General features: G+C 41.2%; 1 protein-coding gene across 2 annotated transcripts in view; it reads left to right on the top strand.

Moving 5' to 3' along the window:
• The window catches only part of tbc1d22a (TBC1 domain family, member 22a), a 259,440-nt gene that overhangs the window by 186,345 nt on the left and 51,261 nt on the right, over positions 1-21,834 (top strand). The window lies entirely within an intron of this gene.

The raw sequence follows: 21,834 nt of genomic DNA, 5'->3' as shown, positions 1-21,834 counted from the left end.
CAGTACAATGAAATTACTTCTTCGCATATCCCAGCTTGTTTGGAAGCTGGGGTCAGAGCGCAGGGTCAGCCATCGTACGGCACTCTAGAGCAGAGAGGGTTAAGGGCCTTGCTCAAGGACCCAACAGTGGATGCATAGCAGAGCCTGGATTTGAACTGCTAACAGCTCTGACTCTTAATGCTAATGACTGACTCTTAACTGCTAATAATCAGATCATCTAATTTTAACAGGTACATAAACACGACATGAACGTGTACACAAACGCCTCCTTGTAAACCACAGTGGGATCAGATTTCATTAATTAAGTATATTTCGTTTCGTGTTTTGTTTTGAGGCGCTGTCGCCTCACAGCAAGAAGGTCAGGTTGTTCATGCCTTGCGCCAGGGTTTCCCAGTGAAACCGGACCCACAGTGACCCTGACCAGAATAGAGCAGACGAAAATTTAATGAAACGTTTCATACTAATATCAGCTAGGATTATATAAGAGTATATAAGAGTCAGAGCTGTTAGCAGATGGCACAAAACATAAATGCAAGAGTGCGATATAATAAGTACATGATTTAGTTAAAACTGCCTTATCCTGGTCAGAGTCACAGTGGGTCCAGTTTCACCTGGCAACACTGGGTGCAAGGCAGGAACACTTTAGACAGGGCACCAATCCATCAAAGGGTTTCAGCCTTCCCCTTACCTACAGACAAAGCTTGTCAATTCAATAAAAGTATTAGAATTTCCAGCAGTGTCTTTTAGGGCATATTAGGGCTATGTCTGTGGGAATTTGTGCCCATTCAGTAAAAATTCGTTTAATAAAAGGGTTTGAATCCCCAGCAGTGCTATCAGCCAGTTGGGCGTCTACATACAGACATGATTGACTATGACTATTGGGACATATTAGGAATATGTCTGTGAGAAGTTGTGCGTTTTTAGTAAAACTTCATTTAATAAAAGTGCTACAATTCCCAGCAGTGCTATCAGCCAGTTGTCCGGCCAGCTGATAGCACCTCTGAGATTCGAACCCGCGTCTCCGCAGTTGTGGGCTAGTAGACCTCTGCACCACCCAAGCGCCCAGTTTTAGATTCATTAAAATTAAATAGATTTCTCTCAAATGATCAGTGTGGTTAATCTAATGGCCTCTGAAAATACTTTCATGACCTTTTGACCCATATTCTCTTATTTACTCAACAATCGTGTCCAGTCAGCCGACAGCACCTCTGAGATTCGAACCCGAGTCTCAGCGGTTGTGGGTTAGCAGAATAGACCTCTGCACCACCCAAGCGCCCAGTTTTCTATTCAGTAAACTTAAATAGATTTCTCTCAAATGATCAGTGTGTTGTTGATCTAATGACCCATATTCTTTTTATTTATTCAACATTCCGCTACATAACTGCCAGCCGTGCCAACGATCACGTGACCAGACAGTCATTTCATTATTATAGACGGGCTGAAATCAAGCACTAGGCAATTAGGACAGTAGAAATGACCTGAGCGCTCACGCCCAACTACATGATGAAAAGAAAATATAAAAGAAACACACACACACACACACACACACACACACTTGTAAGAGCAAGCAAGTCAATAATGGTAGGATATTAGTTAATGCATGCTATTGATTCCCTCTTTCTCTCAAGTAAGAATGAAAGCACTAGAACACAGCGAGAAATGATGAATTCTACACATCTGCCTGATTTAGCGATACTTAGCCTCCTCTGCTCAGCTGACACACTTTAATTATGCTACGTTCAGGTTTTTCAGCTGGATAGAATTGAATACTTGAATTGAGTTTCTTTTATCGATTTTGAGAAGGACAAAAACCCTCAAGGCAAAATAAATACAAGAGAATCAGAAAGGAAGATGAAACGGCTGAGATTTGCTGACCGTCGCCTCAACACTTTACCAGCTAGCATTAGCAAAACCAAAAAACTGTGACTGATATTTTTAAATAGTGCTTAGTTTGTTCACTGAATTGCCGTTTATAACAGCCGAAAGCTTGAATACACTCTGACAGTCTGGAATAGAAAAATATCGACTTTATCACGTCATTCACATTTTCAGTGAAGTATTTGAACACCCGACCATGAGCTTATTGGACAAATGGTATTGAAAAATAGTGACCTCTGTGTGATCTTTTCAGCTATAACAGCAGGCACTATTCAAAGAAGACTTTTCACAAGACTTTGAATTGTCTGTGGGAATTTGTGCCTATTTAGTAAAACTTTATTCAATGAAAGGATTAGAATTCCCAGCAGTGCTATCAGCCAGTTGGGCGTCTACATACAGACATAATTGATTATGTCTATTAGGACATATTAGGACTATGTCTGTGGGAATTTGTTTATACATACAGGTGTGATTGTGTCTGTTAGGACATATTAGGACTATGTCTGTGGGAATTTGGGCCCATTCAGTAAAACATCATTCAATAAAAGTATTATAATTTCCAGCAGTTCTATCAGCCAGTTGGGCGTCTACATACAGACACGACTGACTATGTCTTTTAGGACATATTAGGACTATGTCTGTGGGAATTTGTGCCTATTTAGTAAAACTTCATTTAATTAAAGTATTACAATTCCCAGCAGTTCTATCAGCCAGTTGGGCTTCTACACACAGACATGATTGACTATGTCTGTTAGGACTATGTCTGTGGGAATTTGTGCCCATTCAGTAAAACTTAATTCAATAAAAGGATTAGAATTCCCAGCAGTGCTATCAGCCAGTCAGGCATCTACATACAGACATGATTGACTATGTCTATTAGGACATATTAGGACTATGTCTGTGGGAATTTGTTTCTACACACAGACATGATTGACTATGTCTGTTAGGACTATATCTGTGGGAATTTGTGCCCATTTAGTAAAACTTCATTCAATAAAAGGATTAGAATTCCCAGCAGTGCTATCAGCCAGTTGGGCGTGTACATACAGACATGACTGACTATGTCTATTAGGACTATGTCTGTGGGAATTTGTGCCCATTCAGTAAAACTTCATTTAATAAAAGTATTAGAATTCCCAGCAGTGCTATCAGCCAGTCAGGCATCTACAAACAGACATGATTGACTTTGTCGATTAGTACATATTAGGACTATGTCTTGGTGGGGGATGGTCAGATATTCACATATTTTTGATCATAAAGGCATATACTTTTCCTGCTTGTGCTGTGGTATTTAATGGTATTTAATTGTCAATTCGGTAAGTGTTTAAAATCATCTGTATTTATATGTTTTGTTTTTAAAACCTTGTGTAACCTTTTTTTATTCCAATCAATCATGTAAAACACCAGAAATTATCTGTGCAAGTGCTGCTAAAGCTCTGGAGGCTTTGGAGGTGCAGTCGTGCATTTAATTAACCTTTCTCTCGTCAGAGCCGAAAAGAACGAACGAGAAACAAATCATGAGAGGACCAAGATTTAAAAGAGGCCCTTTGTTCTTGGTTGGTCTAGATGGGACTTGGATTCATTTAATTAAATCATTACTAAATGCACAAAAGTGAAATACAAATGACTTGACTGAATAGCTCAGTGTATGTAGCACAGACATTATCAGAATAAAGATTAGTGATGAGATTCTGGAGAACATGTTCAGTGCGTGTGCAGATCCTAATTATGGCTTTGATGTTGGGCATCCACAAGCCCACAGCATCCAGTATTCGGTAGGTAAGCGGGTCCATGGTAAAGGGCATCATGGGCAGTTGTAGCTTAGTACTGGACTAGTAAGCTTAAGATTGCTGGTTCAAACCCCACCACTGCCAGGTTGCCACTATTGGGCCCTTAAGCAAGGCCCTTAACCCTCAATTGCTTAGATTGTATACTGTAAGTCACTTTGTATAAAATCGTCTGCTAAATGCCAAAAATATAATGTAAATGTAAAGGGGTATTAAAGCAGAACAGATAGACGGTGGTGCATAGTACACAAACATCGTTTATCTTTTCTAATATCATGCAGCTCCTGGGAAATGCTAAGATGTTAGCTTCTAAATCATGTGTTTAGTGTGTACATAAACAGTATACATTAGTATGTTGAGCTTAAACCCTCACCGTGTTAAATATTTATGAACTGTGATGAGAAGATGCTGTGAAAAGCACTGATGTAAATTGTTCCTAATGTCAGACGGTAGAATGAATTCTAAATGGCTTCAGTTCGGCTGCACAGAAGTAAAGGGTATGAGGACCATTTGGAATCTGGTCCTCTGTACTCAACCAGGGCAGTGGTGGCTCAGCGATTAAGGCACTGGGCTAGTCATTCAAAGGCTGCTGGTTTGATCCTCACTGCCTGGTTGCCATTGTTGGGCTCTTTAGCAAGGCCCTCAACTTTCACTTGCCTGTAGACGGTCACAGTTGTAAGTCTGCTAAAACTGTAGCATCAACCACAAAAACACAGTCCCTTTAAGAGCAAAGCTGCAATTTATAGAGACTAAAAGTGCAGATTTTAAACCTTCACCCACCCTCATTGTGCATGCGTCAGCTCTGTGTAGCAGTTTTTTCATGCATTTGTTCACAAGGTGCTGGTGGTACCCCTAAATATGGAAAGGAAAAAATATTACATATTAAACTGGTGGTGCAGTGTTGGTTCAATTATTTTTCAATTGTTTTCTCCTAAAAATTTTTGTTATATGAGCCTTATAATTACACCAAATATTACAGAAGAGGTCACTGGGATGGTGCACTATACTAGCCTACTACAGGGCTCTTGAGCAGGGCCCTCAACTTTCTCTTGCTTGGACTGTAGACGGTCACAGTTGTAGGTTGTTTTGGTTAAAAGCGTCTGTTAAAAACTGTAGCATCACCTGAAACACAAAGTCAGAAAGAAACCAGCCACTCTTTTTAAATATGCAATTGTTTATTCAGTAGAGTGGTGAAACACTCGACCCTTCTAATAACACCCATGATTAAATTGTTTAGTAGATGGCTAAGTGTTGGGTGGCCTGACGCTTGTGTGCATTTCCTACAGGTCAAACATTTAATGGCCTTCCACCGTTTTCTATTAACTTGTCAACCAAACTGCCTTATTGAGGTTCTGTATATTTTTTAAACTATAAATTTTTTAAAAATTTTTAAAACATTTTAAAAAACATTTTTTAAATTTTTAAAACATTTAGCCTTCAGTCGTTGCTGTCATTTTTGTGCAGTGTGGGGAAAAAATCTAACGATAAAAAACTAACAATGAAAAACGTTCATGAAACCACACACATTCGCAAAATCTTTTCTTTCTTTTGTCACTTACAGTGCCTTGCAAAAGTATTCAGCCCCCTTGAACTTTTCAACCTTTTGCCACATTTCAGGCTTTAAACATAAAGATATGAAATTGTAATTTTTTGTGAAGAATCAACAACAAGCGGGACACAATCATGAAGTGGAACGAAATTTATTGGATATTTTAAACTTTTTTTAGAAATAAAAAACTGAAAAGTGGGGCGTGCAATATTATTCAGCCCCCTTGCGTTAATACTTTGTAGCACCACCTTTTGCTGCGATTACAGCTGCAAGTCGCTTGGGGTATGTCTCTATCAGTTTTGCACATCGAGATACTGAAATTTTTGCCCATTCTTCCTTGCAAAACAGCTCGAGCTCAGTGAGGTTGGATGGAGAGCGTTTGTGAACAGCAGTTTTCAGCTCTTTCCACAGATTCTCGATGGGATTCAGGTCTGGACTTTGACTTGGCCATTTTAACACCTGGATACGTTTATTTGTGAACCATTCCATTGTAGATTTTGCTTTATGTTTTGGATCATTGTCTTGTTGAAAGATAAATCTCCGTCCCAGTCTCAGGTCTTTTGCAGACTGCAACAGGTTTTCTTCCAGAATGGTCCTGTATTTGGCTCCATCCATCTTCCCATCAATTTTAACCATCTTCCCTGTCCCTGCTGAAGAAAAGCAGGCCCAAACCATGATGCTGCCACCACCATGTTTGACAGTGGGGATGGTGTGTTCAGGGTGATGAGCTGTGTTGCTTTTATGCCAAACATAACGTTTTGCGTTGTGGCCAAAAAGTTCGATTTTGGTTTCATCTGACCAGAGCACCTTCTTCCACATGTTTGGTGTGTCTCCCAGGTGACTTTTTATAGATATCTTTGAGAAATGGCTTTCTTCTTGCCACTCTTCCATAAAGGCCAGATTTGTGCAGTGTACGACTGATTGTTGTCCTATGGACAGAGTCTCCCACCTCAGCTGTAGATCTCTGCAGTTCATTCAGAGTGATCATGGGCCTCTTGGCTGCATCTCTGATCAGTCTTCTCCTTGTTTGAGCTGAAAGTTTAGAGGGACGGCCGGGTCTTGGTAGATTTGCAGTGGTCTGATACTCCCTTCATTTCAATATGATCGCTTGCACAGTGCTCCTTGAGATGTTTAAAGCTTGGGAAATCTTTTTGTATCCAAATCCGGCTTTAAACTTCTCCACAACAGTATCTCGGACCTGCCTGGTGTGTTCCTTGGTCTTCATGATGCTCTCTGCGCTTTAAACAGAACTCTGAGACTATCACAGAGCAGGTGCATTTATACGGAGACTTGATTACACACAGGTGGATTCTATTTATCACCATCAGTCATTTAGGTCAACATTGGATCATTCAGAGATCCTCACTGAACTTCTGGAGTGAGTTTGCTGCACTGAAAGTAAAGGGGCTGAATAATATTGCACGCCCCACTTTTCAGGTTTTTATTTCTAAAAAAAGTTTAAAATATCCAATACATTTCGTTCCACTTCACGATTGTGTCCCACTTGTTGTTGATTCTTCACAAAAAATTACAATTTCATATCTTTATGTTTAAAGCCTGAAATGTCGCAAAAGGTTGAAAAGTTCAAGGGGGCTGAATACTTTTGCAAGGCACTGTATATACATTTAGATTAGCTACGTCGTTCGATGGATGGGATGGATGGATGGACAGACTGACATACGGACGGAGAATTATACAGAAATCTAAATAAAATAAAATACATAATGAGTGCAAAAAAGGTGAAGTGTCTGTGCAGTGGGACTGTGGGTAGCCTGGTGGGTAGAGCTTTGGTCTATCGATTGGAAGATTGCTGGTCCAAATCCAGGCTCTGCTATGCAGCCACTGTTGGGCCCTTGAGCAAGGCCGTCAATCCTGTCTGATGTGTAAAGGTGTTCTTCTTTAACTAAGCTCTAAAACACAGAGAAAAAGGCGAGAACAAAGCGAGCCTTCCGTCAAAACGAAGCCTATAACTCATGTAAACGGAGAGACTTGCACCAGCTAGCGGACATTTACTGAACTACGGGTCTTGGTATGCTTCTGGTGGGAATTTTAAACAATCGGACCAACCATTCAGTTTTTCAGACTTCGTCTGTTAAATCAACAATACATTAAATAGAGGTCCGTTAAATCGAGGTATTACTCTATATTGTTTCCTATGTGTACAGAAGTAAAGGATAGGAAAGCATTTGTGATTTGACCCATTATACTAAAGCATCAGAAATGATCTAATGACCAGGAGATGAGAATTTAATGTTGGAATTTAAGAAAAAATACTAATTATGGTATTTCAACTGGAAAAGGCATCAGAATATAAAAATATTAATTATAATCACGACCGTGAAAGTCTAAGTGGATTTAATGACTCTTTAGGGAGAAGCAGGAGTTAGACTAGCGACATGCTACTCATCCTCTCAGTCTGTCTGAGCGTTTCACCACACAGGAAGGTTTCGCTTTTTTGACTTTGAAGCCAATTGTGAATTTCTTCAGAACGTAATTCTCCCATACATATTTAATGCCTTACCAAATCTGCATTAAATGATTGCACCCTGCCTCGCCAGCTATGACAATTTGTGTCGCTCTGCTTCACCTCAGAGATCGTGATGGGCTGAATTAGGCCAGTTTCCCTGCTAAATATTTGATGACCCTGTAAAATACATAGACAATCTTCTTAATCTTGAAGCTATTTTTTTTTTTTTTAGACGTGCTGTGTGCATCTTCCTGCTTATTGATGTTCTTCTCCTGTACTGAGTTTCTTCACTCTCTGTTCTTCTGTTGAGCCTGCTTTTCTCCTCTCCCAGGTCTTATTAGTAAATCTTAACATTTCTCTCAGCGAATAGTGACCCCGGCTCACTAATAGTTGTAAATACAGTTTTTCGCCCACTCACCTTTTATTCCCTGACGTTAATGTTTTTATACGCTGATACACTGAAAGCTTTGAGGTTTGTTGAGTTTGTGGTTTTGCAGGTTTTGTATTCGGTAGATAATAAGACTAATATATAAAACTCTACCAAGCTATTTAAAGATTATTTAAAACCCGTACATTTGTATGAGAAAGTTTGGCCAAGAAACCAAGGAGCTTAAGTAATCTCTGCAGCTCGAAAATCTTTCCTTTATTTATACTACACAATATTTATTTGCTGAGTGTAGCAATTGAGGGTTAAGGGCCTTGCTTAAGGGCCCAACAGCAGCAACCTGGCAGTGGTGGGGCTTGAATCAGCGACCTTCTGATTACTAACCTCTAGGCTACAACTGCCCTGCCAACTGCATTTGGAGGCACTAATCAGATATAATATGTATTATTGCTCTGTGCTGAGTGATTTATAACACTAAACACTTCCAGTGTTGTCAGAAGGATATTTGAATATGTATGTGGGAACTTATGTTATGGAAGCTTATGTTCCTTTTTTTTTCCCCCTTTTCCTCCCACTTTAGCGCATCCAATTTCTGCCCGTCAATCATCCTCTCATTAATGCTGGTCCCTGCTCCTGATCGGGGATGACGAGGCTGCTCCACGCCCCCTCTGACACGTGCACAGCAATCGAACATCTTATCTCCTACACTTGACGAGTGCAGTGCAGTACAGCGCTGTGTACGGAGAGCCACACCCTCCTTTCCCATCTCCGTGCAGGCACCACCAACCGGCTAGCAGAGGTCGTAATCGCACTAGTCTGAGAGAGAGTCCCCATCCGGCTTAATCCCGCCCCTATCTGAACAACAGGCCAATCGTTGTTCATGTGGCCACTCAGCCTTAGACGGCAGGCAGAGCCGAGATTCGATACGATGTATTCGAGATCCCAGCTCTAGTTCCAGCATGTGTTTTTATCGATGCGCCACCTGAGTGCCGTTCTTATGTTCCTATTCACAGCTGTTCAGCTGGGCTGAGGTTAGGATTCTGTGCAGGTCACTGGGGTTTCTTTACACCGAGCTTTTCTTCATGTCTTTGTAGAGCTTGCTGTGCACGGGGCACAGTCGTGCTGGAACAGAACAGGGCCTTCCCTAAGCTGTTGGTGCAAAGTTAAGAACTTTATTTAATTGATCCACCTGTTTGCAACTGTTCTGGCTGAAACACATGAATTCATTCATTAGAAAAGGTGTCTCAATACTTTTGTCCGTAAAGTGCATTGTGGACCACACAGGACACTGAATAATCTGTTTCCCCTCTGAAACACATTTCTGGCACGGAATCTGCAGCAACCCCATTGGGCTCCTGATCATCACACTGATTGTGCCTGACTGCTCATTGGTCAAGGCCACCTAATTACTCCACATTAGGCAAGTTAGAAGCTCCAAAATGGAATCGCTGCCCAATTATGCTCATTATGATACACTTCTCCTGAGCCTTCTCTATCAGAGTAGTTCATTACCTCCTTAATTGAACCAATTACAGCACTTCTCCAGGCCGTTTAGCCTGCAGATATTCGGAAGATGCTGCTGATCTCCCGCCAGGTTCTGGTCATTGATTTAAACCTGGGAGAGTCCAGGCACTGTTATGATGTTGTGGGTGGTGCGCTTTGTCGGGATACATTATGAGATACATTATTTTACTGACGATGGCACAATGATGGCCTTTGGAGAACATTTAGTTCAGACACATGGTTGAGCTTAGATGATTTGTCTTGAGAGGCCAACCTGTTACTTTGACAAGATTCAAGTCTGGAGAACCTGAGCTTAAATTGTATAAGCCAGTATAAGCTTTCTGACAACACTGGAAGGATTTAGTGTCGTAAAATAACGTAGCACAGTACAATAATATTATGTCTGCTATGCGCTACATGATTTATTTACACTCATTGTATGACATAGGATGTTGTTTGAGACACAGCCAGCAAATAACTTGATTTACATTTGCAGCATTTAGCTAACACTTTTATCCAAAGTGACTTACAATTTTGACTGAATACAGTTTAAGCCCAGCAGTGGCAACTTGGCAGTGATGGGGCTTGAACCAGCAACCTTCTGATTACTGAACCACTGAGCTACCACTACAATGCTTCAGTGTCTTAATGAGTAGAAATGACCAAATAATGTATCAGTTAAGTGTGAAGTAGTTTCTTGAATGTGAGACCATTACAGAAAAAATGAATAGTACTAGTTTAATTGCTGTAGGCAACTTTTGAATATGCGCACTCTTTTACCTGCCACGCCCGTTTTTATCCCTGTTTTGTCCATTCAGGATCCCATTCAGTTTTTAAAAGGCACATTGATTTACTGTTTTCTGCTTTAGGTATTAGGGGAGGTCTTAGGGGAAAAACATGGACTTGGCCTTGCTTGGTTTTAGTGCTGTTGAATGCCAAATCCCTTACACCAGACACCAAATCTGGTAGAGCAGCGACTGGCCGAGATGACATAATTAGCTTTACTGGTATGCTTACATACTGTAAGTATGATTTCTTTTTGCCTGTAAATGTCAGATTCACACATGTGCACCAATGCAGCTTATCAACAGCACTACTGCAGCGCAGTGTAATAGCCTGACATGAATAGAACAAAAGTCATATTAATAAGTTCACCGGCAGCCATTGCTTCTGTGTGGGCTTTTCCCCAGCTGCACTCTGGGTATGTGGTTCTTCGGCTAACATGTCCTCTTCTCTAATGCCTCATTAGAGCTGCACTATATCTTGGTGTTCCTTAACCTGAGAACAGTAATAGTCCCTCTGTGCCAGTGTGGGGCTGTCTGTGCAGCGCAACGCAACCATCTGCTGTTTGTGATCCGATTTGTACTTTTCTGCGTGCTGACGCTGAAGCTAATGAAAACCACACACTTACCAACTCGGCTGTAGTACATTTGCCTTTGTATGAGTCCGGCCTAAAGCATTATGAGGAAGTCTTGGGCTAATCAAAAGCAGGACGGTCCTGCCGTGCAGCGTGTGCTTTCTCAATTCCAGCTCCCCGTGGCTAAACGAAATCCTCCTGTTCATTTGTGTGTCCGTGGTTTATTTGTTTTGCCATGATTTGCCACATTCATTCAGAGCTTTTTGGTCCAGGCTAATCAGAGTTTGGATTTATCCTTGGTGCTGTCCCCATTTAGAGCATGCAGCCCTCAGGAGGTGGCTCGCAGAGTTACTTCACTGCCTGGAGTATGTCCTCAGGCTACATTCCAGCCCAATATGTCTCTGCTTAGTTAATGCAGGAGGTGGAGCCGGGTATCATGACATGGCTTGTAATTTTGCCGGCGGAATCTGAGCTTCATTCTGTCCTTGGCTCACATCAGTAGTGATGGTGTTAGTTATTCAGGAACTATGTTTGGCTGTGCAATAAGCAAGGTGAATATGGGAGTGTGTGTGTTGGGTTACACATGCATAGTGAAAAGTCCATAACAAATTGCACACTGATATTAAAAGCCAATTTGTTCATGCTGCTTAGACATGTTGGCATCATTCACTGGCCACTGTTTTTCCAAAAGACAAATATACACATATGGACAAAAGTACATAATAATTGTACACACCGATCAGCCATAACATTAAAACCACCTCCTTGTTTCTATACACATTTTCCATTGTATCAGCTCCACTTTCGATATAGAAGCACTTTGTAGTCCTACAATTGCTGACTGTAGTCCATCTGTTTCTCTACATACTTTTAAGCTCCTTTCACTGTTCTTCAATGGTCAGGACTCTTCCAGGGCCACTACAGAGCAGGTATTATTTGGGTGGTGGGTCATTCTCAGCACTGCAGTGACACTGACATGGTGGTGGTGTGTTAGTGTGTGTTGTGCTGGTATGAGTAAATAAGACACAGCAGCGCTGATGGAGTTTTTAAACACCTCACTGTCACTGCTGGACTTGTGGAGAATAGTCCACTAACCAAAAATATCCAGCCAACAGCACCCCGTGGGCAGCATCCTGTGACCACGGATGAAGGTCTAGAAGATGACCAACTCATACAGCAGCAATAGATGAGCGATCGTCTCTGACTTTACATCTACAAGGCGGACCAACTAGGTAGGAGTGTCTAATAGAGTGGACAGTGAGTGGACACAGTATTCAAAAACTCCAGCAGCGCTGGATTTATTCATACCAGCACAACACACACTAACACACCACCACCATGTCAGTGTCACTGCAGTGCTGAGAATGATCCACCACCTAAATAATACCTGCTCTGTGGTGGTCCTGGGAGAGTCCTGACCATTGAAGAACAGCATGAAAGGGGGCTAAAAAGATATGTAGTCATTCAGTCAGTAATTGTAGAACTTCAAAGTGCTTCTATATGGTAAGTGGAGCTGATAAAATGGACAGTGAGTGTAGAAACAAGGAGGTGGTTTTAATGTTATGGCTGATCAGTGTATGTGTTGCCAACACTATGCTTTATGCTCAACACAAGGTCCAGAACCAAAGGCCAACTGAACACCTATTGTAATAAATTGGAATGTCATTTACAAGCCAGGCCTCTCATCCGAAGCGACTTACAATTATGACTCAATACAATTCAAGCAATTAAGGGTTAAGGGTCTTGCTTAGGGGCTCAACAGTGGCAACTTGGCAGTAGTGGGGCTTGAATCGGCAACCTTTCGATTACTACTTCAGTACCTTAACTGTTAAGCTACCGCTGACCTTTTTACTAAATGAGCTTTAATTGATTCCTACATACACACTCCAAAATCTGGTTAAGCTGCAAGTGTTGATGTAACTCCATATTCATGTCCTTGGTTTTGGAATAGAATTTTCCAACAAGCTCATGGTCACCACGTCCACCTATTCTGTTTGTGTACCTTAAAAGAAGGTGTTTAAGGTCTTCAAGGTATCTTGGACTAGTTCTGAAGTTCTTTCTATAACAAACGTCCCTCTGTCCTGAATTCCTAATACGTTTACCAGAGAAAACGCCCAAGCTATTCCACCAACCTCTAGGGGGAGTTCAAGGGTTTTTCGGCCACTCTTCTCTATCAAATTCTCTGTCTCCAAGCTGTTGCCCAAGAGCTGTCCAAGTCACATGAAGTGCAATTAGCGTATGCTGTCGAGTGTAAATGTAATGCAATTAGCGTCCCTGTCTCCTCAGTCTAATGATCGAGTGGAGAAAGTGCTAAAGAGCAGGAAGCGGTCGTGGGAGTGCCCAGCCACACCATAAATTACTGGTTTTAGCAGGAACAGACACTCTTGCTGTCGTCATTATGGCCGTCGCGTCCCCGCTGTTCTGCTCTGCCCTGCTTGTTCAGCTCCGTGCGGTACGACAGGAGCCTTTTCTCCATCATAATGTGCCTGAAGATGACAGAACCACATCAAGCTCGTCTGCATTATGCTTCCCCGAGGAGATAAACTTCAGGTTCAGCCGACTCAGGCAACCCTTTCCATCAGAGTTATGATCCTGCAGGATTTGCTTTGGAATACAAATGAAGGCGGATTTGGAATAGATCTGCAGCAAATCCCACTTTTTCTGCACATACTTGTGTATGTTAGCTTAGGTACTGGACTTACATGCACACTGGGAGCTGATGGCCAATCATGCTAGCTTTCTGTTAACAAAATGACATATAAGAGATGTTATGTTTAATGGTGTTTGTCCATTTCTGCTCTTATTAAGGTTAGTTAAGCAGAACTCTCAATTTTAACTCTGTTTAACTTTAGCAAGTACAACCCCAAATCAGAAAAAGTTGGGACAGTATGGAAAATGCAAATAATAAAAAAAAAACACAGAGTTTCTTACATTTACTTTGGCCTGCAACACATTCCAAAAAAAGTGGTACAGTAAAGCATTTACCACTTTGTAATGCTGCCATTTCTTTTCACCACACTTAAAAGACATTTCGGCACAGAGGAGACCAAGTGATTTAGTGTTTCAGCTTTTATTTTGTCTCGTTCTTCCTGCAAACACGTCTTAAGATGTGCAACAGTTCGGGGTCGTCGTTGTCACATTTTCCGTTTCAAAATTCTCCACACATTCTCTATTGGGGACAGGTCAGGACTGCAGGCAGGCCAGTCCAGTACTCGTACCCTCTTCTTTTGTAGCCATGCCTTTGTAATGTGTGCAGTATGTGGTTTTGCATTGTCTTGTTGAAAGATGCATGGACGTCCCTGGAAAAGATGACGTCTTGAAGGCAGCACATGTTGCTCTAAGATCTCAATGTACTTTTCTGCATTAATGCTGCATCACAGAAGTATAAATGACCTTAGCCAAGGGCACTGACACAGCCCCAAACCATGACAGACCCTGGCTTTTGGACTTGTTGCTGATAACAACAGTCTTGGATGGTCCTTTTTGCTTTGGTCCGGAGCACACACCGTCCATTTTTTCCAAAAAAAGACCTGCAACGCTGATTCATCTGACCACAATACATGTTTCCACTGTGTGATGGTCCATCCTAGATGCCTCAGAGCCCAGTGAAGTCAACGCCGCTTCTGGACATGGTTAACATAAGGCTTCTTTTTTTGCACAGTAAAGGTTTAAGTGGCATTCGTGCATGTAACTCTGTATTGTAGTGCTTAACAAAGATTTGCCAAAGTAATCCCTCACCCATGTGGTTATATCAGATATTGTTGAGTGACGGTACTTGATGCAGTGCCGCCTGAGGGATCGAAGATCATGAGCGTTCAGCTTAAGCTTGCACCCTTGGTCTTTACGCACTGAAATTCCTCCTGAAATCAATGGTTAGTTGGGGTGTAACTAGTATAAACTTAATGTCCTCATACTGTTTTTGTGCTTTCAGTCTATTCTGGTTTTTTTTCCTGATAGGTATTTTACAAACGTATAATTTGCAACGTTTAAACCGGCCAACAGATAATTTGCTAAAGCCATCCAAATTGTAGTTCTTTTAATTGATTATCTTGATTACACCATTTTGCAGGGAAACACAAACCTCACATTTTCTTTTGGAAACTGTCTCCTTTCACCCAGTCTTGCTTCATAATCTCACTGCAGGGCACAGATGCAACACTGGGGATTTGCACTCCCTTGACCCATCATGCTGCAGCCCTCTGATGATTGGCCTCTGTTTTCCGACACAGAAAAGCCAATACCCAGCAGGCATTTCCCAGGCCAATGACACATACCTCGGGACATCAATATTTTATTATTATTTTTTCCCCTTTCTCTCTAAAAACCTCAGACGCCCCCCGTCACTGTAGCACCGAGTTCCCCATCATGTCTCATTCATGCTGGAACTCTGTCGAATTACTGAAATAGAATCAGCATGAAGGTCAGTTTTCCCTCGACCCCATCATCCATGGTAGAAATATTGTCCTGAGTTACTCTGCAACACCGCTTTAAGGTAGACGGACGTTGAAATATGTATCGGACCAAATATCCACTGGAAAATGAGGTCTGAACTAAGATTTCAGCTAGTCCTCACAGAATCTGCTCTGACTTGTTCGCTTAGCTGTGACCACCGCTACACGAAGTTGCAGGAGGACTCATATATATGTAAATGTAGCAAGTCTGTGATACATATAGCCTTGTGCTCAGTGGGTGTTTCAAATTAAATTAATTTACAGATCCAGACTACATAGACCTTGTCTAGAATTTGAGACGTATTTGAGCGTCTCTCCAGTTCTCCGCTGGTAGCCTCACTGATTGCACAGTTCTTATTACAGCAGTGGCAGCACAGAGCTAGTAATCAGAAGGCCTGTGGTTCAATGGTTCAAGCCTCACCATTGCCATGTTACCACGGTTGGGCCTTTGTGCCCTTAACCCTCAATTGCTTGCACTGTACCAGCTGCAATTGTAAGTCACTTTGGATAAAAGTGTCAGCTAGGTGTTGTAAATGTAAATGTTCATGTGTTGCTCCACTAGGCATTCTTTGGTTGGGCACAGCCAAGAACTATGCCGCACATTAAACGGAACAAATCAGGACAGAGATTTTGTGTTAGAAACTATCATGAACTAGTTTGAAGTTGTTTAGACCTCAAAGTCTTGAGTATCTGTTTAGGTTAGTGTACTGTGAATAAACCAGACTTAGGTGGGCAGGAGTAATCTGTCCCTTTTCATCACTCTAAGGCCCTTCTACTCTCAAATTAGATCTTTACCAGTAACATCCTGGCTTAATTTACATAATTCACATTTGCATCACTTTACAGTGAAATGTACCAAGTTTTTTCTATTTTTGTCTATAAATAGATAGATAGATGGACGGACGGACGGACGGACGGACGGACAGACAGATAGATAGATAGATTCACCATCTATGATTAATATACCTATTTACATATATGGCATTAGGTCTCTATACAGAGTAATGAATACATAATAATAATAGTAAGACGAAAAAGAAGAAGAATGAGCAATAGCTAGTTATGTACAGTATAATAATAATAATAATAATAATAATAATAATAATAATAATGAAAAGAAGAAAAATGAGAAATAGCTAGGTATGTATAATAATAATAATAATAATAAAAAGAAGAATGAGAAATAGCTACTTATGTATAATAATAATAATAATAAAAAGAAGAATGAGAAATAGCTAGGTATGTATAATAATAATAATAAAAAGAAGAATGAGAAATAGCTAGGTATGTATAATAATAATAATAATAATAATAAAAAGAAGAATGAGAAATAGCTAGGTATGTATAATAATATTAATAATAAAAAGAAGAATGAGAAATAGCTAGGTATGTATAATAATAATAATAATAATAATAATAATAATAATAAAAAGAAGAATGAGAAATAGCTAGGTATGTATAATAATATTAATAATAAAAAGAAGAATGAGAAATAGCTAGGTATGTATAATAATAATAATAATAATAATAATATTAATAATAAAAAGAAGAATGAGAAATAGCTAGGTATGTATAATAATAATAATAATAATAATAATAATAATAATAAAAAGAAGAATGAGAAATAGCTAGGTATGTATAATAATAATACGACAGAGAAGAAGAAGAATGTCCATACAGTCTGTTTTTCTACGTAAACTTAACACTTTGGTATGGTACAGGGTAAATGGCAACCAGTAAATGCGTATTCAACACGTACCATACCATAGAGCATCATGCCGTGGAGAAGGGCTACACGAGTTCTAGCCAAGAGCAAAGACAGTTCTCAGTCTCGTATTTTGCTAGTAGAGGGAGTTAATAAAGTAATAAAGTGCTGTAGCTCTGTGTGTGTGTGTGTGTGTGTGTGTGTGTGTCACAGTTTGATACTCTCAGACAGCCATCCTCTCAGCCTCTCTGATTAAGGCCGCGAGGTTACACCAATAGGCAATCATCACCCAACACATAACTCAAAGTGAACTGCCCTCACTCACTATCTCTCTGTCTCTGCCCGCTCCTCTCTTTCATTTCTCTCGACCTGTCTTTCTCTGCTTGCTCTGATAGATAGCTAGGTAGGCACATAGGTAGAGTGTATCTTTCCCCACTTTTTTTCTTTCCAGCTCTTCTTTCTCTTCAGACAGATGTGGATGTGTGTGGGTGAGGCCCTGTGCTTCTTGCAATGCTTTTTGTCATCTGATGGCATTCATCATGAGCAGTTTGCTGGGAAGGAAATGTTGGGGCCTGCATGTGGGCCGCGATCAGTACTGGAGTTCTGTTTAAGCTCCCTGCAGGACCAACAAGAAAGAAGTCAGGGCCCTGCGGTTTTCCCATATGCACTCGAAAGTTAATCGCATATTTACCTTTCTTTACTGTCTGAGTCTTAGTTTTACCGTAGCAGTTCTCACCTCCTAACTGGGTCTTTACAATTACTGTGTGGAAGAGTTCTAACATGTAGCCCCTTACACATGTCACATCAGCCATATACACCGATCAGCCATAACATTAAAACCACCTCCATGTTTCTACACTCACATTTTATCAGCTCCACTTACCATATAGAAGCACTTTGTAGTTCTACAATTACTGGCTGTAGTCCATCTGTTTCTCTGCATGCTTTGTTAGCCCCCGTTCATGCAGTTCTTCAATAGTCAGGACCCCCACAGGACCACTACAGAGTAGGTATTATTTAGGTGGTGGATCATTCTTAGCACTGTAGTGGCACTGACATGGTGGTGGTGTGTTAGTGTGTGTTGTGCTGGTATGAGTAAATCAGACACAGCAGCGCTGCTGAAGTTTATAAACACCTCACTGTCACTGCTGGACTGAGAATAGTCCACCAACCAAGCATTTAGGTTGGTCAAAAACCAGGCAAGCAGCTGCATTTTGAAAGAGTTGCGGGGGAAATAAGTATTGAACGCATCAACATTTTTCTCATATAAAGCAGTCAAAACAAATAAGTCCAAAAATTAAGTTATGTGTAATAAAGTGAAATGACACAGGGAAAAAGTATTGAACACATGAAGAAAAGGAGGTGCAAAAAGGCATGGGAAGCCAAAACACCAGCTGAAATCTGTCAGTATTTAGAAAGCAATTCTGCCCCTATCAGTGCAAATTAATATCAGCTGGTTTAGTCCTAATTGATGGCCTACAAAAAGGTTTCTTATTACCAAGGTGTCACACAAGAAGCATCTCGTGATGGGTAAAAGCAAAGAGCTCTCTCAAGACCTTTACAACCTTATTGTTGCAAAACATACTGATGGTATTGGTTACAGACGTATTTCTAAACTTCTGAATGTTCCAGTGAGCACCGTTGGGGCCATTATCCGGAAGTGGAAAGAACATCATTTCACCATAAACCGGCCACGACCAGGTGCTCCTCGCAACATTTCTGACAGAGGAGTCAAAAGAATAATCAGAAGAGTTGTCCAAGAGCCAAGGACCACTCGCGGAGACAGACCTGGAATTAGCGGGTACAGTTGTTTCAAAGAAAAGTATAAGTAATGCACTCAACCGCCATGGCCTTTATGCACGCTCACCGTGCAAGAATCCATTTCTGAAGGAAAAGCATGTTGAAGCTCGTTTAAAGTTTGCTGCACAACATTTGGACAAGCCTATAAAATACTGGGAGAATATAGTCTGGTCAGATGAGACCAAAATTGAACTCTTTGGATGTCATAGCACACACCATGTTTGGAGGAGAAAAGGCACTGCACATCACCCCAAAAACACCATACCAACAGTGAAGTTTGGAGGTGGGAACATCATGGTGTGGGGCTGTTTCTCAGCATATGGTACTGGTAGACTTCATGTAATTGAAGAAAGGATGAATGGAGAAATGTACCGAGACATTCTTGATAAGAATCTGCTGCCATCTACCAGAATGCTGAAGATGAAACGAGGGAGGACATTTCAGCAAGACAATGATCCCAAACACACAGCCAAGGAAACTCTCAAGTGGTTTCAGAGAAAGAAAATAAAGCTGCTAGAATGGCACAGTCAATCACCCGACTTGAATCCAATTGAAAATCTATGGAAAGAACTGAAAATCAGAGTTCATAGAAGAGGCCCCCGGAACCTTCATGATCTGAAGACAGTTTGTGTGGAAGAATGGGCCAAAATCACACCTGATCAATGCATGCGACTAGTTTCTCCATACAGAAGGCGTCTTGAAGCTGTCATTACCAACAAAGGCTTTTCTACTAAATATTAAATAAATTTCAATAAGCGTGTTCAATACTTTTTCCCTGTGTCATTTCACTTTATTACACATAACTTGATTAATGGACTTATTTGTTTTGACTGCTTTATATGTGTGGATTACTTGGGTTGTTACCAACATCTGGTGAAAATTTCATGTCAATAGTCCCATCAGAAATATATTTACTGAGAAAAATGTTGATGCGTTCAATACTTATTTCCCCCGCTGTAATTCTTATTGATCATTTTATGAATAAATTGGGCATTAATTGGACAGTGTTTTTTAATTAGCTGCTCTCTTAACTTGCTGATTTCTCATCAGATAGCCCTTCAGCACACTTACATACACCGATTAGGCATAACATTATTAACCTTCCTAATATTGTGTTAGTCCCCCCTTTGCTGCCGAAACAGCCCTGAAACTGTGATGCACTGTGTATTCTGACACCTTTCTATCAGAACCAGCATTAACTTCTTCAGCAGGTTGAGCTACAGCAGCTCGTCTGTTGGATTGGTCCACACGGGCCAGCCTTCGCTCCCCACGTGCATCAATGAGCCTTGACCGCCCATAACCCTGTCGCTGGTTTACTGCTGTTCCTAGATACTGACCACTGCAAACCCGGTACACCCCACAAGAGCTGCAGTTTTGGAGATACTCTGACCCAGCCATCTAGCCATCTGACCCAGTCGTCTAGCCATCACGATTTGGCTCTTGTCAAACACGCTCAAATCCTCACGCTCGCCCATCAACTTTGAGGATAAAATGTTCACCTGCTGCCTAATATATCCCACCCACTAACAGGTGTCGTGATGAAGATATAATCAGTGTTATTCACTTCACCTGTCAGTGGTCATAATGTTATGCTTAGTCTGTGTATACATTTCATTTAGTGTCTGATTCCTCACTCACTCTGTGTGGATCAAAAATCCTCCTGTTTTAATCAGACAGTGTTTTATGTATTTATGGTTTTTCGGGTTTATCAATAACAACATTCTGTTTCCTGCCAGTGTACGGCCTGAAAAAAAATGAACATGACAGGTAGCCTCAGGAGGGAAACACTTTTCCACACTATGCAGTTCCTACATGAGCTTACTCGAGGCGATTCTTAGATGCCCATATTACTAAATGGTAAACTATACAGTGGTGGTGTTAGTATATCACCAGGTATGATTATACAGTGGGGCCAAAAAGTATTTAGTCAGCCACTGATTGTGCAAGTTCTCCTACTTAGAAAGATGAGAGAGGTCTGTAATTTTCATCATAGGTACACTTCAACTATGAGAGATAAAATGAGAAAAAAAAATCCAGGAAATCACATTGTAGGATTTTTAAAGAATTTATTTGTAAATTATGGTGGAAAATAAGTATTTGGTCAATAACAAAAGTTCAACTCAATACTTTGTAACATAACCTTTGTTGGCAATGACAGAGGTCAAACGTTTCCTGTAAGTTTTCATCAGGTTTGCACACACTGTAGCTGGTATTTTGGCCCATTCCTCCATGCAGATCTCCTTTAGAGCAGTGATGTTTTGGAGCTGTCGCTGGGCAACACGGACTCCACAAATTTTCTATGGGGTTGAGGTCTGGAGACTGGCTAGGCCACTCCAGGACCTTGAAATGCTTTTTACGGAGCCACTCCTTCGTTGCCCGAGCGGTGTGTTTGGGATCATTGTCATGCTGGAAGACCCAGCCACGTTCCATCTTCAATGCTCTCACTGATGGAAGGAGGTTTTGGCTTAAAATCTCACGATACATGGCCCCGTTCATTCTTCCCTTAACACGGATCAGTCGTCCTGTCCCCTTTGTAGAAAAACAGCCCCAAAGCATGATGTTTCCACCCCCATGCTTCACAGTAGGTATGGTGTTCTTGGGTTCTTCTTCTTCCTCCAAACACGACGAGTTGAGTTTTTACCAAAAAGTTCCATTTTGGTTTCATCTGACCACATGATATTCTCCCAATCCTCTTCTGGATCATCCATATGCTCTCTGGCAAACTTCAGACGGGCCTGGACATGTACTGGCTTAAGCAGGGGGACACGCCTGGCACTGCAGGATTTGAGTCCCTCTCGCCGTAGTGTGTTACTGATGGTAGCCTTTGTTACTTTGGTCCCAGCTCTCTGCAGGTCATTCATCAGGTCCCTCCGTGTAGTTCTGGGATTTTTGCTCACCGTTCCCACGGGATGAGATCTTGACCCCAAGGGAGATTATCAATGGTCTTGTATG

This window comes from Trichomycterus rosablanca, chromosome 1, assembly GCF_030014385.1.
Source record: "Trichomycterus rosablanca isolate fTriRos1 chromosome 1, fTriRos1.hap1, whole genome shotgun sequence".
NCBI lineage: Eukaryota > Metazoa > Chordata > Actinopteri > Siluriformes > Trichomycteridae > Trichomycterus > Trichomycterus rosablanca.
The sequence above is the reverse complement of the archived record's forward strand: the minus strand, read 5'-3'. Positions and strand labels throughout refer to the sequence as shown.